This window comes from Hyla sarda, chromosome 6 (genome assembly GCF_029499605.1).
Source record: "Hyla sarda isolate aHylSar1 chromosome 6, aHylSar1.hap1, whole genome shotgun sequence".
Taxonomy (NCBI): domain Eukaryota; kingdom Metazoa; phylum Chordata; class Amphibia; order Anura; family Hylidae; genus Hyla; species Hyla sarda.
The window spans coordinates 216,697,419-216,715,519 of record NC_079194.1 but is presented as its reverse complement, the minus strand read 5'-3'; the positions used below and the strand labels follow the sequence as shown (position 1 = coordinate 216,715,519).

The following is an 18,101-nucleotide window of genomic DNA, read 5'->3' as shown; positions in this document are numbered from 1 at the left end:
AGAAGGGTCCACTCTGACCACACAACCAGCTGTCGGGGCCAATAAATAACATAGGACTTTCCAGCAATTCCTGATCAGGATGTTGTGTATGGGGAGGGAGGGGTATGGAGTCAATGAAAAGGCAGGACATTATTCAGTGCAAAGAAATAGTACATTGTCTAAGAAAGTATGTCGAGAGGGTCCATCTATACCATATCTGTGTGACCTTAAGGTATTGAGTTCCCTCACTGAGTGCAATTATGTGTTCATATCTGCATGCCATGTTAATTGACGTGATCACTTCCTCCACTGATGGGGGGGTCAGTTGATTTCCAGTAACGAGTCACCACCAACTTTGATAGAACTAAAATTTTGCACAGCAAAGAGGAGGAGAGCTAATTTCGGTGTTAAACTGGGCAGGGAAGAATAGATATTGCGCAACAGTTGTTCAATACTCCTCCAGAAAGCTGATCATTTAGGGCAGAACTAAAGTATATGAGACAATGATCCTCTATGGAAGCATTCTCTCCAGCATAGGGGGGACGAGGACCGAAACATTGTGTGTAGCTGTGTGGGTGGGAAGTACCAGCACAACCTGGTTTTAATGGCTGCTTCAATATGTGAAACACTTCTTAGGGATCTATAGTTCAGATATCTGTGTAGCCAACTGAGCAGACCATGTAGTGAACGGGGTTTTGGTGTACAGTGACGGGGAGGTGTCCAAGAGACGATAAATCGCCTTTAACCCTTTAACATTGAGAGTACAAAATAGTAGAAGATCTGCAGAATGATACCAGGTTTGTTTGTCTAGTGAACCTAAAAGGTGTCGGATTTGCAAGTATTTGTAGAAGTCTGCGTGTGGAATGTTATGTGATGACTGTATACACGAAAATTGTAGCAAATGTCCCCTGTCATAGAATTGGGAGTTCTTCAAAACTTATTTGTCAATCCAATTATGTAAGGACAGTCCCTTAATTAACAAAGTTAGTATCTCCAGCGGAGTGTCCGGGTGAAACAAGTCATGACCAAACATTTTGTTACCATGAAAGTTAGACCAACAAGCCAATCCCGCTTTAGTGAGTGGAGACATGGCCGGGACCCATGGCTAATACAGGACATTACCGATTGCGGAGATCAAAGTTGACCGCTGTGTCTGAAGGGCGGCTTAAAGTATCCCGGCAGTTCAGTCGGGCTGTTCGGGACCTCCGCAATGAAATTGCGGCATCCCGAACAGCTTACAGGACACCGGGAGGATCCCTACCTGCAAATGACTGCTCCATGCCTGAGATCCAGGCAGGAGCAGTCAAGCGCTGATAACACTGATCAATGGCATGTTAATACATGCCAAAGATCAGTATAAAAGATCAGTGTGTGCAGTGTTATAGCCCCCTATGGGAGCTATAACACTGCATGCAAAAAAAGGTGGAAAAAAAAGTGTTGAAGGAAAACTGTCACATGTTTTGTACCTGTGGATAGTGCGGGAGACGCTGAACACTTTGAGTCCTACCTTGCCCTGATCCGCTGCGCCGTTCGCCTGTTATAGCTCTTTTTCGGTATATTAAATTTAGCCTTTTAACTGGCAAGGGGCGGGGTTACTGCCTTCAACTGCCACTGTGACGTGGCCGCCGCCCGGCCTGCAGCACCGCCCGGCTAATGAATATTCATATATTGCCTTACCATCTCCGTCTCATCTCGGCCGAGTCCCGGACGATACTGCGCATGTGCGGGATTTCTCACTACACCCGGAAACGGTCTTCAGCGCTGCTCCGGACAAATGAAGCAACGCTGAAGACCGCTTCCGGGTGTAGTGAGAAATCCCACACTTGCGCAGTATCGTCCGGGACTCGGCTGAGATGAGACGGCGATAGTAAGGCAATATATGAATATTCATTAGCCTGGCCGGGCGGCGGTTATGTCACAGTGGCAGTTGAAGGCAGTAACCCCGCCCTTGCCAGTTAGCAGCTAATTTGAATACACCGAAAAAGAGCTATAACGGGCGAACGGCGCAGCGGATCCGGGCAAGGTAGGACTCATAGTGTCTCCCACACTATTCGCAGGTACCCGTGGATAGTGCGGGACAAAACATGTGACAGTTTTCCTTTAATAAATGTGATTTAACCCCTTCCCTAATAAAAGTTTGACTCATCCCCCTTTTCCCATAAAAAAAACAGTGTAAATAAAAATAAACATATGTGGTATCGCTGTGTGCGTAAATGTCTGAACTATAAAAATATATAATTAATTAAACCACACTGTCAATGGCGTACGCGCAAAAAAAATTCAAATTCCAAAAAAGCGTGTTTTTGGTCACTTTTCATACCATTAAAAAATTTATAAAAAACGATCAAAAAGTCAGATCAAAACAAAAATGGTACCAATAAAAACTTCAGATCACATCGCAAAAAATAAGCCCTCAAACCGCGCCGTATGTGGAAAAACAAAGTTATATGGGTCAGAAGAGGACATTTTTAAACATATACATTTTCGTATTTTTTAAACGTAGAAATGTAGTTATGATTTTTTCCAGAAGTACGACAAACTCAAACCTATATAAGTAGGGTATCGTTTTAACCATATGGACCTACAGAATAAAGCTAGAGTGTCATTTATATTGAAAAATGTACTGCGTAGAAACTGAAATGGCGTTTTTTCTTTAATTTTGTCACACAATGATTTTCTGTTTTGCTGTGGATTTTGGGATAAATTGACTAATGTCACTGCAAAGTAGAATTGGTGGCGCAAAAAATAAGCCATAATATGGATTTTTAGGTGGAGAATTGAAAGGGTTTAGATTTTTAAAAGGTAAGGAGGAAAAAACGAAAATGCAAAAACTGAAAAACTCTGGGGGTTATAACCAACTGGGTTTATAAATAATAAACAATTCAAATCCTGCTACATCTTTCGTGACCATTTTTTTCTTTTATTTGGTTGCACCAGAGGCTGGAGAGTGTTTTTTCTTTGGAACACTGATGGCATCACGACCACAGTGCTCTCTGCTGACATCTCTGTCCATTTTAGCAACCGTGCATAGCAGATGTATGCTAAAGGCAGCATGGTGGCTCAGTGGTTAGCACTGCTGCCTTGCAGTGCTGGGGCCTTGGGGTCAAATCCCACTAAGGACAACAATAAATATAGAGTTATTATAATGACGTCAGCAAAGAGCACTGTGCTCGTGATGTCATCAGAGAAAATTCCAAAAAGAAAAGAATTTCCTCTGTATAATAAGTACAGGAAGGATTAAGATTTTTTTAATAGAAGTAATTTACATATCTGTTTAACTTTCTGGCACCAGTTGATTTAAAACAAAAAAGGTTTTCACCGGAGTACCCCTTTAAGCAGCTTACATTGTATAACTGATGTTGTCAGGCCTACAGTTGTCAGGCTCTGTGCACACATGCATAAAACATTGAGCTCAAAGCTCCATGCATAATATCGTATTCATTAGGTTTCCTGCAATAGGTTTTCCGATGGCTCTAAAGTTTTAAGATGTCTAATAGTTTTTGTTTAGTACAATGACACCTGTGTGGTGTCCCGGTACCGTATTGTATACGTAACCTTTATAGAGGTCCCCATAGTCAGAGTCCCTAGGACGTCGGGGTCCCTCTTCTGTAGTTATCCCCTTGTCACCCCTCAGTTAGTCAATGACTATATGGAAGTTCTTATCATATAAGTATAAGTATATAAAAATGTATATATGTAATTGCCTACCTGTTCAAGCGTAGCAGGACCTGCAGGTTACGTGATTAGGTTAGAACTCTATGGTTTTCCTACAGGACCTTTGGTGGTTTAGTCATGTGATCCCCCACAATCCATTGTGACAGTGAGTGACAGCTGTATGGACCAATCTGAACAAACGGCTCAGCCCCCTGCCCATATAAGGGAGCTGCAGCCATTAATCTCTCTCTTGTTCCTGTGCTGCCAAGCAAGCAGCATCTCTCCTCTCTTGGGTTGCTGACTCTGTAAGAGGTAGGACCTCCGCAGCTTACAAGACGATTTACTAGACCAAAGCCTTGCGGCCTAGGCCTCTAACATAGCGGATAGACTAAGCAATTCCCCACTACTCATCGCAAGATCACTGGACCTAAATGCACCCCTAAATCCAGCGGATCTCTGCTATACAATCCTTAAGAAGCTAAGTTGAGCTTATGTGATCCCAACCAACTGTCAATCGCTGTTCAGCTATATGCATAGAGACTCTGTTATCTGGTCTGTTGCTATTGCTGCATGTACAGAAATTCTTCAGTAAAAGTTCCTGCAAGTTTTCAGTTAACAGTGGTTGTGGACAATCCTTTAATTCTGCATCACCTATTGCTCGTGGTAAGGGTGGCAATAGGCCTATCAAGAAACACAGCATTTGACCCCCACCCTGGGATCACGAGTCACAAGGGTTAACAGCGCCCTTAAATATCCTGAACAGCAACACCCCAACTACCCTACACCCCCACAAGGCTTTATCCCAATTCCACCACCACACCTGCAAACAACATTTCATTAAAAAAAAAATTATTGGTCAATAATGTTATGGTAAACTAATATTCTTAATAGTCAGGGGCAGTTTATTAATAGAAAAATGGTGTCTGTGTTGCATGTATAATTTTCTTAAAGTTAAATTTTATATAAAATCATCTTCATATTGTTTTCAGATAAACATGTTGGAAAAAGACATTGACCCATTACAGAATAAATGAGCTCTGTTTGACATATGGTTATGGTCAGGGCTCGAGTCCTGCAGGAAAGCACAGGAACAGCGTTCCTTTGTTTTTTCCAGAGAAGGAACACCATCCCTGTCATATTAGTACTGCAGGACCGACCTCTGAATTATTCTTACCCTCCCTCTGTCTCCTCCCCTGGCCAGGACTGCTAGATGCTGGAGATGTAGGACCTGTGACGATGTCACCATCACATGTTGGGGGCGGAGCTTAGCTGTGGAGGAGAGGAGAGATCGTGGTTAAAGGACCTGTGTGATACTGTGGAGGAGGCGGGGCTGAGCTGGAGGAGACATGTCACATGTCCCCCCAGTAAGGTAATTACATGGAAGAAGATTTGTTACAGTGTGCCACCACAGTAGTAGGGTAATTACATGAGGAGGTCTGTTACAGTGTGTCACCCCAGTAGAAATGTAGTGTTGAGCGGCATAGGCCATATTCGAATTTGCGAATATTCGCGAATATATGGACGAATATTCGTCATATATTCGCAAATATTCGCATATTCGTTATATTCTCGTTTTATTTTCGCATATGCGAACATTCGCGTATGCGAAAATTAACATATGTGAATATTAACATATACAAAATTAGCATACGCGAAAATTCGCATATGCAAATTTTCGCACGCCAGTCTCACACAGTAGTATTATAGCCTTCTTTACACCACACAAGCTAGAAGCAGAGAGGGGTGATCATGGTGTACTGTGAAAAAAAAAAAAAATATATATATATATATATATATATATATTCGTAATTACGAATATATAGCGCTATATTCGCGGAATTTGCGAATATGCGATATTCGCGAATAATATTCGAATTGCGAATATTCGTGAGCAACACTATAGAAATGAGGTTACATGAGGAGGTTTGTTACAGTGTGTCACCCCACGAGAAATGAGATTACATGAGGAGGAGGTTTGTTACAGTGTGTCATCCCAGTAGTATGGTAATTACATGAGGAGGAGGTTTGTTACAGTGTGTCACCCCAATAATAAGGAGATTACATGAGGAGGAGGTTTGATACAGTGTGTCACCCCAGTAGTAAGGAGATTACATGAGGAGGAGGTTTGATTAGATAGTTCCCTATGTGGACATAAAAAGTGTAAAAAAAAAAAAGTTGAAAAATGTAGGAAAGGGAAAAATCCCCTCCCCAATAAAAAATTTAATTGTCCATTTTCCCCCCAAAAAGCGTTTTTTTAAAAATAAACATATTTGGTATTGCCGCGTGCGTAAATGTCTGAACTGTGAAAATATAATGTTAATGATCCCGTACGGTGAATGGCGTAAAAGTAAAAAAAGTCCAAAAATGCAGCTTTTTTGTTAATTTTTTATTAATTTTTATTTTAATAAAATGTATCTAAAAGTTTTATATATGCAAATGTGGTATCGATAAAAAGTACAGATGACGGCTCAAAAAATTTGCCTTCAAACCGCCATACAGAAAAATGAAAAAGTTATAGGTGGTGAAAATAGGGCGATTTTAGATTACTGATTTTATACAAAAATTTTAGATTTTTTTCTAAGCGGTACAAAAATATAAAAGTATCTAGCCATGGGTATCATTTTAATCGTATTGACACACAGAATTAAGAACACATAATTTTTACCGTAAAGTGTACAGTGTGAAAACAAAACCCTCCAAAATGTGCAAAATTATAGTTTTCATAAAAATTTCCTCCCTAAAAAAGATTTTTGGGGTTCGCCGTACATTTTATGGTAAACTGAGAGGTTTCATTACAAAGTAAAATTGGTCACGCAGAAAACAAGCCCTTATATGGATGTGTAGATGGAAACATAAAAGAGTCATGGATTTTAGAAGGCAAGGAGGAAAAAAACGAAAACGCTAAAATAAAATTGGTCTGGTGCTTAAGGTGAAAATGGGCTTGGTCCTTAAGGCATAGTTGTTCTCCCAACAACCTATAACTGTTAATAAAAATATACTATGGGCTTTGCTCAATAAAGAGGGAATTGAATTGTGAATTTCAAACTTATGGCCAAAGTAGCAGATCTGGATAAATTCTTTCATTCAGCTGAATAGGATAATTTTTCCAATTTGGCTAATTTGGTCTTAAGTTTGAAATTCACAATTCAAGTCCCTCTTTATTGCGTAAAGTCTTATGTGACAGAGATTAAACAAGGTTACTGGTGGCAAGTAGGTACTAGGTACTATTACAGGTTAAGCTAAGGAGCTGTTTGTTAACCAGCTGTTTGTGTTTACATTATTAAAGGTTTTTCAGACATATCTAAGATCTGTGTTTGTTTTTTGTTGGGGGACGTGCGATTGTGTGTGTGTGTGTGGGGGGGGGGGGGGGGGGGGGGTTGTGCTTGCCCAGGGTCCAATCAAAAGTAAAGATGTCCCTGGTGATAACAATGCTACTTTTTAGGATTTGCAGTTTATGCAGTTTCCTTACAAGGGGTAAGAAATAATAAGATTCCCGAAAAAACAGCAGTGGAGAAATAGTAAGTCAGCAGGAAACACTTTCCAACCATCAAGAAATGCAGTGCTAGAAAGAGCAAGATTTCCCTTTCTACAAACCTGAAAACTATTTGACTTTCTATGTTTACAGAAAATGAATGGGACTGTAACTGTAAAGAGAGGTTAAATGTCCACTCAATGAATGTGTCGACTTCGCATCTTCACTCTCGGAGTTACTCACAGCCATTATCCTGCACTTCTTAAAAGCTATTAAATCCCTTAATGCACTCCCATAAAATCCCACAAAGAAAAGCCACATATCTGCAGCATATGGAAACCAGCTACAGACGAATCTGCTTCCGCTACATGCTTACATAAAGTGTTCTGCATTAATCCAAGGCATATACAGTACTTAACCATAACCACCATCCACATCCAGCATCATATTTGTATTATTGTGAACTTGTTACCAATATATACACCAAATACACAGATAAAAAAAAACAAGTAAAGGAGAGGGGACATATATCTCTACCCTACATACTCCTTGGGCATATAGTTAGAGATGAGCGAATTTTTGAAAAACATTGATTCGGCCGATTTGCTGAATTTTCTGAAAAAAATAGGTTCAGTCCAAATTTATTTGCGGCGAATATGTATTAAAACGGCAATTTCTGGCCTACAGAGAGCATCAATAAGGGTGTAGAACACTTTGCCTTGCTGTGACACGCATAGAGTGTGTGCTGGTTTAGTAAAATAATACTGTTATTCAGTATGACATGCAGATTAGTGATGTCGCTATTAGGTTCAAATGGTTTTTATTGAATTTTTCAAGAATTTTTACAATACAATAAACAAGGCCATTACAACAGTAGGACCAAAAAGAAAACAGTATAAAACAATTACTGTCGCCGAGCGGCACAATGACAGAGCCTGGAGGTGGCATCAGTATGAGGAGACCATATAGTGGCTGAATGACACAGCGCGGAGGTGGCGGCAGCATGAGGAGATTATATAGTGGCTGAATGACACAGCCTGGAGTTGGCAGCAGCAAGAGCAGACCATATAGTGGCTGAATGACACAGCCTGTAGATAGCGGCAGCATGAGGAGACCATATAGTGGCTGAATGACACAGCGTGGAGGTGGTGGCAGCATGAGGAGACCATATAGTGGCTTAATGACACAGCCTGGAGGTGGCAGCAGCATGAAGAGACCATACAGTGGCTGAATGACCCAGCTTTGAGGTGGCAACAGCCTGACGGGACCATAGGGCCTCACAATTGAAACGATTAAAGATATTTTTTAACATTTAAATTGAAGACTTAAAATAGATGAACCTAAAAAGTTTAATTTAATGTGCCAGCAGCATAAGGAGACCACATGGCAGTACAGTGACACAGCCTGGAGGTGGAGGAAGCATGAGGAGACCATATAGTAGCTGAATGACAGCCTGTAGTTGGCGGCAGCATAAGGACACCATATAGTGGCTGAATGTCACTGCCTGGAGTTGGCGGCAGCATGCGGAGGCCATATAGTGGCTGAATGACAGCCTGGAGTTGGCGGCAGCAAAAGGAGACCATATAGTGGCTGAATGACACAGCCTGGAGGTGGTGAAAGCATGAGGAGACCATATAGTTGCAGAATGAGACAGCCTGGAGGTGGCAGCAGCATGAGGAGACCACATGGTGGTACAGTGACGCAGCCTGGAGGTGGCAGAAGCATGAGGAGACCATATAGTGGTTGAATGATAGCCTGTAGTTGGCGGCAGCATGAGGAGACCATATAGTGGCAGAATGGCACAGCCTGGAGTTGGCGGCAGCATGAGGAGACCATATAGTGGCTGAATTACAGCCTGGAGTTGGCGGCAGCAAAAGGAGACCCTATAGTGGCTGAATGAAACAGCCTGGAGTTGGTGGCAGCAAAAGGAGACCATATAGTGGCTGAATGACAGCCTGGAGTTGGCGGCAGCAAAAGGAGACCATATAGTGGGTGAATGACACAGCCTGGAGTTGGCGGCAGCAAAAGGAGACCATATAGTGGCTGAATGACACAGCCTGGAGGTGGCGGAAGCATGAGGAGACCATATAGTTGCAGAATGAGACAGCTTGGAGGTGGTAGCAGCATGAGGAGACCATATAGTGGCAGAATGAAACAGCCTGGAGCTGTTATCAGCATGAGGAGAACATATGGTGGCAATATAAGACAGCCTGGAGGTGGCATCAGCAGCATCAGGAGTCCTGAAAGTGACTCGTGACATAGTGGGGCGGTGGGTGGCAATACCAGTACCCGGGGACGAAGGTGGGTGAAAAAAGGAAATCTTGGCATCAGATGTGTGGCATCAGGCAGGCGGCAGGATCAGAATAGTAGCTGAGACAGGTAGGCAGAAGAAAATGGTCTGTTTTGTAAAAGTGTTTGGGTGCACAAGTAAGTATTGAGCATATGCATTACGTAAAACGTAACTTTTAATAATATTCTTAGGATAAAATATATGTACCCAAACAAATCAAACAAAAGGAAAGGTGTGAAAAAAACACCATGTGCCACCTACATTACTAAGTATTGATGTGATGCTCAGACCTCTAAAAGGTGGAAGGGAACAACGTATGGTTCATTGTAACTGGTGGGGGTAAAAGCTTCCCCTGTAAGGCCCTACTCTTGCATTATTAATTCCCTTCTTGGCAAGTGTAACTCGCCCTAAAAAGGATGGCCCCACATAGGAACCTCTGCCTATTTCTGTTACACTCTGCACTCTAGCCACAAGCACCGGCCATGAGCGCAGAGTCCCTGTGTCCCCGTCTGCCGGCGTGCCCGCATGCGAATCCCAGCCCGTCACTCACCATGCTCCGATGCCCCCTCCTCCCCTGTGTCTCAGCTCCGGCGTGCGCGTCCCCATCTCCTAGGGTGTGCGCGCGCTGGAGCTCTGAAATTTAAAGGCCCAGTATGCCCATAATTACTGTTGCACCTGTCACTACATAGTAACTACATACATAACTAAGTTCCTGCACCTCCCCCACTTCCCTGCCAGATCTTCAGTGCCCCTAGCCTGAGATTAAACGTTCCATATAGCCTGTTTTCCTTATCTGTGTATCCAGACCTTCCTGCTACATTATAGACGTTGCACCTTTGCCGCCTGCCTTGACCTTCTGCTACATCTGACTACGCTACTGCCTTATCCTTCGGTACCTCGCCTTGCCCAGCTACCTGTGTGGTCAAGCCGTTTCGGGGGTAGCGACCTTGATGTCGCCTACCGCAGCAAGCCCATCCTGCCTTGCGGCGGTTTCTGGTGAATAGTGTTGGACGTGAATATTCACATTTAAAATTTTTATTGAGGATATCGCCAATTCGCAAATTCACCAATATTGTGAATATATTCGCTATATATTCGAAAATTACTAATGTTCACTTTTTTTCGCATATGCGTATATTTCCATATGTGCATATTCATAGATTCGCATATGTGAATATTCGCATATGTGAATACTCGCATATTTCTTCTTTTCACTTGTGGGCCAATTAGAATGATGCAAACACACTTGTCAGAGGTTATGAACAACATCCCTAGCAACCAATAGTAAAGTTGCCCACCCCCTCATTGTTTTCTTCCTCGAATATGCGAATATAACAAATACGTGGAATTCACGTATATATATTCGTCTATATATTCGCAAAATGTCATGAATTCGAATATGGCCAATGCTGCTCATCACTACTGGTCAAGACCAGCGGCACCTTAGACTCTGCTCCCCAATACAGTCCGAGTCATCAGCCACACAGGTTAGAGGATCCACATCCAGCTCCGTAACAATTTCCACCTGCAAACACTGCCATTTCCCAGGGATTTAAGGTGGAAATAGGGAGAGGTTCCTGTGTGGGGTTGCCCTTTCCTCAAAAAGGTGGAAGGGAACAACGTATTGTCCATTATAACCGGTGGGGGTAAAAAATTCCCCTGTAAGGCCCTACTCTCGCCCTATTAATTTCCTTCTTGGCAAGTGTTACTCACCCTACAAAGGGTGGCCCCACACAGGAAACTCTCCCTATTTCGTTCTAAAAACCTTGTGAAATGGCAGTGTTTGTAGGTGGAAATAGGGAGAGGTTCCTGTGTGGGGCTGCCCTTTTTAGGGCGAGTAACACTTGCCAAGAAGGGAATTAATAATGCGAGTGTAGGGGAAGTTTTTACCCCCACCGGTTACAATGGGCCATACATTATTCCCTTCCACCTTTTAGAGGTCTCTGTAAGAAAAGTTAAGATTTAGCTAATGCATATCCTCAATACTTACTTGTGGTCTGATGCGGAGGAATGTCTATAACTGGGAAGCAGCACCTTAAATACAGTATGTTTTGCACTATCCATATTTGTGAAGTATTGGTGTGGCACCATGGTCAATGTACTCTGATGCATCAGGCATTAGTGGGTGGAAATCCTGGTGGATCCATGCCTGATTCCTCTTTACAAAGCTCAGTCTCTCCACATTTTTCATGGACAGATGAGTTCGCCTTGGGGTTACTATGGCCCCTGCCAAAGCTAAACACTTGCTCTGATGGCACACTACTGGTCGGGCAAACTCTGCTAGTTGCGGCCACAAATCCAGTTTGGCTGCCCAGAAGTCCAGCGGATCTTCAAGGTGAGTTGGCATGGTCATGTCAAGGTATGCCACCACCTGCTGGTTCAGGTCCTGTTCCAGGTCTCCCTGCTGCTGATGGGTTGCTTCACTATGCGGCTGAAGAAAGCTACTCATCAGCGACTGTAGACTCAGGCTGCTGCTGATGGAACTGGTACTGCTCCTGCTACCCCATCCCTCCCCAGCAGCCATGACATTGTAAGGTGAGTGTAGAGGCCCCCCCCCCCCAGTCAGATCTGCGAGAGCTTGGACAATGGTGCAGATGGGCATCGGCCAACTGACTACATAGGATGTCTCTAGTAGGTCAGTTTGTCCTCCCTCTCAGTGAGTGTAAAAAAGGACCCCATTTTGTGTCGGTAAAGAGGGTCCAATAAGGTGGAGAGACAGAAGTCATGCCGCTGCCAAATGGTGATAATTCGGCGGTCAATATGCAAGCAAGTGAGCATGCATCGCCCAATTTGTGCAAGTGACTCAGAGGGACTCCCTGCCTCCATCTTCACTGCATACTGCCACGGTGTGTCTGGGTTCTCTGTCTCGCCTTCCTCATAACACTCTAGCTCCTCTAGCTGCTCCTGCGGCTCCTCTCCTGTCAGATGACTGATCTTTTCTGATCAGCGGCATCCTCTTTCCTTTTCTTCTCCGTCCGGAGCAGACCATCATGTCGATCTCTTACCATCTGCAGGACAAACATGTTAGACATTTTTCCAGTGCTGTCCTCTTCTCTGCACAATCTTTCCATCTACAGGCCCCCAAACTGTAATAATGCCCTCCTTGATGTCCTGCAAAGTAAAAGGGCTGGTAGGTAGGTAAATAGTTAACTAATTAGGTAGATTAGGAAGCCAGATATATAGGTAGGTGACTAGCCAGGTAGGTAGGTAGGTTGCTAGCTAGGTAGTTATATATGCAGAGGGAGAAAAAATGGGGAGACAGAGGTCAAGGCCTCGTGTATTACCCTTAGAACCAAAAGTCCAGGGCTGGACTGTGTAAACATAGACTCTAAAAGGGTGGTCACTCACCAGAAAGCAAAGAAAACAGGCATATCAACCCCTTAGGGTTACTCAAACCTAGGTGGTGGGTGGTAGCAAGCTGCAAGAGCAGGGTCCAAAAGGAAAAGGATGAAGTCTTCTCCCATAAACATGTAGGCAGAAACACAGGAAAAAAGGATGGACCCTATGGAGGCACTGCTCACAACGTATGTTGCCAATCTGATGAAGGAGGAGATACCCTCCAAAACGCGTTATTGGAAGCAAATAAATATAGTGCCTCTTGGCACTTTTCTCTTTACACCTTTGTGCTGTATACTTTGGTCGTGAGCAGCGCCTCCATAGGGTCCGTCCTTTTTTCCCGGTGTTTCTGAGCTAGGTAGTTAGGCAGCATGTATGAAGGCCAGGTATGTACATAGTTAGGTAGCCAGGTATGTAGTTAGGTAGCAAGATATGTAGGTAGGTAGTTAGGCAGACAGGTATGTAGGTAGTTAGATAGCCAGGTATGTAGGTAATTAGTTAGGCATCCAGGTACAAAGTTAGGTAGTCAGGGAGATAGTCAAGTAGGTAGCCAGCACCCCCTCCACCCAGTGGCGGAACCACAGTCTAGTCCTGGGAGGGACACTATGATAACCCCTATTTAGTTAGTAGGTAGCCCTCCTATTAGTTTGGTAGTTTGTCCCCATATTAGCTAGGCAGGAATATAGTAGATAGTCCCTCCCATTAGGTGTAGGCAGCAGAGTTCCCTCACATTAGGTGCAGGCAGCAGAGTTGCCCTATAGTAGGTGTAGGCAGCAGAGTTCCCCCAAAGTGGGTGTAGGCAGCAGGGTGCTGTGTCTGTGGGAGGCATGGCCCAGGGACTGGTTTGAATGGCATTGGGGCTGCTCTGCCAGTGGGTCATTCCCCCTGTGGGCACTGGTGTTGCGGCGGTGGTTGTCACTGCTCAGTACTGCACCATTTTATGCTAGGAATGTTAGGGACCCGCTACTTACAGGTGGCCGTGAAGTGGCTAGCGGGCTTGCACTTCATGATCATAAAGTACACTAACGACATGGACAGACATTTATCAAGCGATTTAGTTACATTTTTTTTTAGCTAAAAATGTCATACGAATGTCACACCTGCGACTACGCGATTTTTCATGCGACATTTTGACTGGAAAGCGAGAAAAGCAAGTTTTCCAAAACTTAACTACATAGTAATAATTTTAAAATGGACTACGGGTATTCTGGTATTCATTAACTGCGACAGTCGCAACTGCGCAAAGAAAAGTCGCAATAAGGTTAAAAATTTACTAAATTTACTCCAGCTCAAACATGGAGAAGAAAAAGCTACTACCAAAGTAAAAAAGAAAAAATTGCTTACGTGAAAGAAATTTAGCAACAGGCTGAAACCAGTTGATAAATAAGTCACACATAAGCAAAAAAAAAAAAAGTAAAGAAAAAATTACTAAAAAAAGGAATACATAAGCAAACATTGATAAATGTCCCCCATGTTAGTTTAACCCCTTAACGACGCAGGACGTATATTTACGTCCTGCGCCGGCTCCCGCGATATGAAGCGGGATCGAGCCACGATCCCGCATCATATCGCGTCGGTCCTGGCGCTCATCAACGGCCGGGACCCGCGGCTAATACCACACATCGCCGATTGCGGCGATGTGTGGTATTAACCCTTTAGAAGCGGCGGTCAAAGCTGACCGCCGCTTCTAAAGCGAAAGTGACCCGGCTGCTCAGTCGGGCTGTTTGGGACCGCCGCGGTGAAATCGCGGCGTCCTGAACAGCTGCCAGGACACCGGGAGGGCCCTTACCTGCCTCCTCGGTGTCCGATCGGCGAATGGCTGCTCCGTGCCTGAGATCCAGGCAGGAGCAGTCAAGCGCCGATAACACTGATCACAGGCGTGTTAATACACGCCTGTGATCTGTGTAAAAGATCAGTGTGTGCAGTGTTATAGGTCCCTATGGGACCTATAACACTGCAAAAAAAATGTAAAAAAAAAGTGTTAATAAAGGTCATTTAACCCCTTCCATAATAAAAGTTTGAATCACCCCCCCTTTTCCCATAAAAAAAATAAAACAGTGTAAAAAAATAAATAAATAAACATATGTGGTATCGCCGCGTGCATAAATGTCCGAACTCTAAAAATATATCATTAATTAAACCGTACGGTCAATGGCGTACGCGCAAAAAAAATTCCAAAGTCCAAAAAAGCGCATTTTTTGGTCACTTTATACCATTAAAAAATTTATAAAAAGTGATAAAAAAAGTCCGATCAAAACAAAAATCATACCGATAAAAACTTCACCCTGTACGTGGAAAAATAAAAAAGTTATAGGGGTCAGAAGATGACATTTTTAAACATATAAATTTTCCTGCATGTAGTTATGATTTTTTCCAGAAGTGCGACAAAATCAAACCTATATAAGTAGGGTATCATTTTAACCGTATGGACTTACAGAATAATGATAAGGTGTAATTTTTAACGAAATATGCACTGCGTAGAAACGGAAGCTCCCAAAAGTTACAAAATGGCATTTTTTCTTCGATTTTGTCGCACAATTATTTTTTTTATCCGTTTCGTCGTGCATTTTTGGGTAAAATGACTAATGTCACTGCAAAGTAGAATTGGCGATGCAAAAAATAAGCCATAATATGGTTTTTAGGTGGAAAATTTAAAGGGTTATGATTTTTAAAAGGTAAGGAGGAAAAAACGAAAGTGCAAAAACGGAAAAACCCTGAGTCCTTAAGGGGTTAATAAATGTTACTGAGAAGCATTAGATCAAGGTGCATGTTGTGGATGTGCGACCATGTCTTTTTTCTATGTTTGATTTAGCAAAATTAAGTGTACCTCAACTTTTATCCTACTTCTTACAGATGCAGAGACCGCCACCAATATCATAATTCATGGCGTATATGTTACCAATCATTGAACCCATACACCCGCAGGCTGCCTTTGTTTTCCTGTGAGCATAAAGCCAGAAATCAGAGAGGAAATCTCCTGTTATTTATTTGTTTATTACTGCTCAAGATGAAATGCAATACAGCTTGTTAATGAAATTCCTTTCAGGATGCTGGAGTCTCTTATCAAGATTAAGCATGATACTAGACCAATAAAATAATATGACAGATTTGCCACATTGTTTTGATCCATTGACAGGCTTACTCTGCATAGGACAATAAACAAGTTATATGATCAACAGATACAGAACATGACTTACTGGACTAAACCACGGAGTGGAGTTCAAAGATTTAGGAGGTCTTCGCCCTAAACCCCAGCAAGGACATGTAGACTTTTCCACAAGAAAACACCAGTTCGCTTTCCCTGACAGATGAATGCACAGAAGACGCAATTTGTAGAGCCAAGGCAGATGATGGACAGGCAAAGGTATTGGGTAGGCAGAGTATTAAGGTACAAGGGTTGGTCTGTCAGAGGTCTTTTGGTACAGAATTGAAACTGTAGATCTAGACTGGCATCACCAAGTGCACAAAGTGCATGGTAAGGAAACTAGATGATACAGTACATAGAAAATAGACAAACACATTTCCGCCTAGGGCACTGTGGTGGCCCACTACAGGAGTTGTCCCCCTGTACACCTGTCCGTCCTGTGTGGTGGCCTCCATTTCAGTGTTCTCTTGGGTACACATCCCTCCTAAGGACTCTGTGTATTCTATAAAGTTGTGTGTGAGTTAATATTCTGTATTTTTATGCCTCTGTTGCTTTAAATCTTTGTTGTCAATGCCTCTGTTACCAAGGAAGGTGTAATGTGAACAAGTGACTTGTTGGTGACCTTTGGGATTCCTCCAAATTGCTCCCTTTTATGCCAGGGAGGAACTAGCCTAGTCAGTTGAGGGGAGAGTTCAGTACTGAGATGAGTCTTAGCTGAGGTACAGCCAAGTGAAAACCTGAGCAGTTGTCTGGTGTTCCTGAGGGAGGCCAAGGCCTAGTCACGCAGCCACACAGCTACTACCAGTTAAACCCTGCAGGTGAAAGTCAAAGCCTGGCAATAAGCACAAATACAGGGGACAAGTCTAGTTAAGATATTCAAGATAGTCAAGTCTGTCAAATTACTAAATTCAGCATGGGTTGTAGAAGTCAGTCCAAGTCCACTACAAGTCCCAGTGAGCCAACAAGCTTCCTAAAGTTCACTGAGCATCTCCTTGGGCCTAAACTGAGCTGTAAAGGCTTTAACATTGTGTCTGCCTCAGTAAAATGCTGTTGTTCCATAACCTTGTATCAGAGTGATTATTGCCCCACGCCTGGCCCAGGAACCAGCAGCCATACCTCGGGTGTTATAGAGGATAACCACGCCCTGGCATCACAAACACAAAGGGTTAATTCCATCTGCCCTAAGGGTTAACAACATCTGCCCTTCCAACACCCTCACCACAGCACCACTACCTATCTAGCGTGGGATGCCCACCAGAAAGGTGATCTCATGAATACTCACCCGTGTCCACAATGTGACTGCCTGCTAGGGAAAGACTGCAGTCGTGATAACCAACCAGTTTGCCATCTTACACTGTTCTCTGGGACTTATGAGTAACCCCTCGGGTGGCCCTGTCTCCATCTATCCATTTCCCTGCTGACCTTTCTTCATTGTGATATGAGGGGATCCATGCAATGGGTAATCCTTGTAGTAGTAGAAAACATAGACACTTTTGTCCCTATAGGTGAGAATTTGGATGCTTAATCTCACTCTGTTTCCCTTTCAGGTCTCTGCTCTTTGGTCCCCTACAGCGAACTACAGTATCTTGAAGGGCCCATAAACCTCCAGGACATTATAATTATGCTGGCAGGAGCTGAGTTCATCTGAGGTTGCTGGTCCTATAGTACATAGTCCTCGCTAGCTTATCTGCAGTTATGCTTGGCTCCTGAACTGGTCGCTTGACATTTCAAAGATTCTATGCCACTTTAGGGGCATCTTTATCCAGCAGAAGGAACTGAGGTTGACTTTATGACTTTATTCACCGACAATATGTTGTTGTTTTTGTCTGACCTGGTAACATATTTGCCTAAATTGTGGTTGGATGTGACCAAGCTACCTTGCCAGAATAAGGAGTTTTTCTAAATTGTTGTATCCCCTCCAAGCGATTCCAGTGCTTCTCAAAAATAAAGATATTTCCAGAGTCAACACAGTTTGGTGTGACCTCAGATATTGCTGTAAATAATTAATGTTAGGAATGGGTAGGTTTCCCCAATATCAGGGTGCACAATTTATCCGGTCTTTCCTGTCATGTACTTGAAGTCATTTTTCAGAGCATAAGCTTGCTATTTGCTGTTGATCTGTAGTCCGGACCAAAACTGGTTCATGCTGTTTTGCTAAAGGTGCACTTCTCTGAGAATGGCTTATACTAGCTATACCAGGAATCCCTGACAATAATGGATCTCAG

The 18,101-nt window shown here is 43.2% G+C and overlaps 1 long non-coding RNA gene across 2 annotated transcripts; it reads left to right on the top strand.

Annotated features, from left to right (window-relative positions):
* Positions 1-1,888: 1,888 nt before the first annotated feature.
* On the top strand, positions 1,889-17,829 carry LOC130277693 (uncharacterized). 2 transcript variants are annotated; one of them, XR_008845535.1, is made up of 4 exons: positions 1,889-2,002; positions 15,585-15,673; positions 15,911-16,095; positions 17,424-17,829. It is a non-coding gene; the product is annotated as an uncharacterized LOC130277693 (long non-coding RNA). The 2 variants fall into 2 exon arrangements; XR_008845534.1 differs by having other exon boundaries at positions 15,585-16,095.
* The last annotated feature ends 272 nt before the right edge of the window (positions 17,830-18,101 follow it).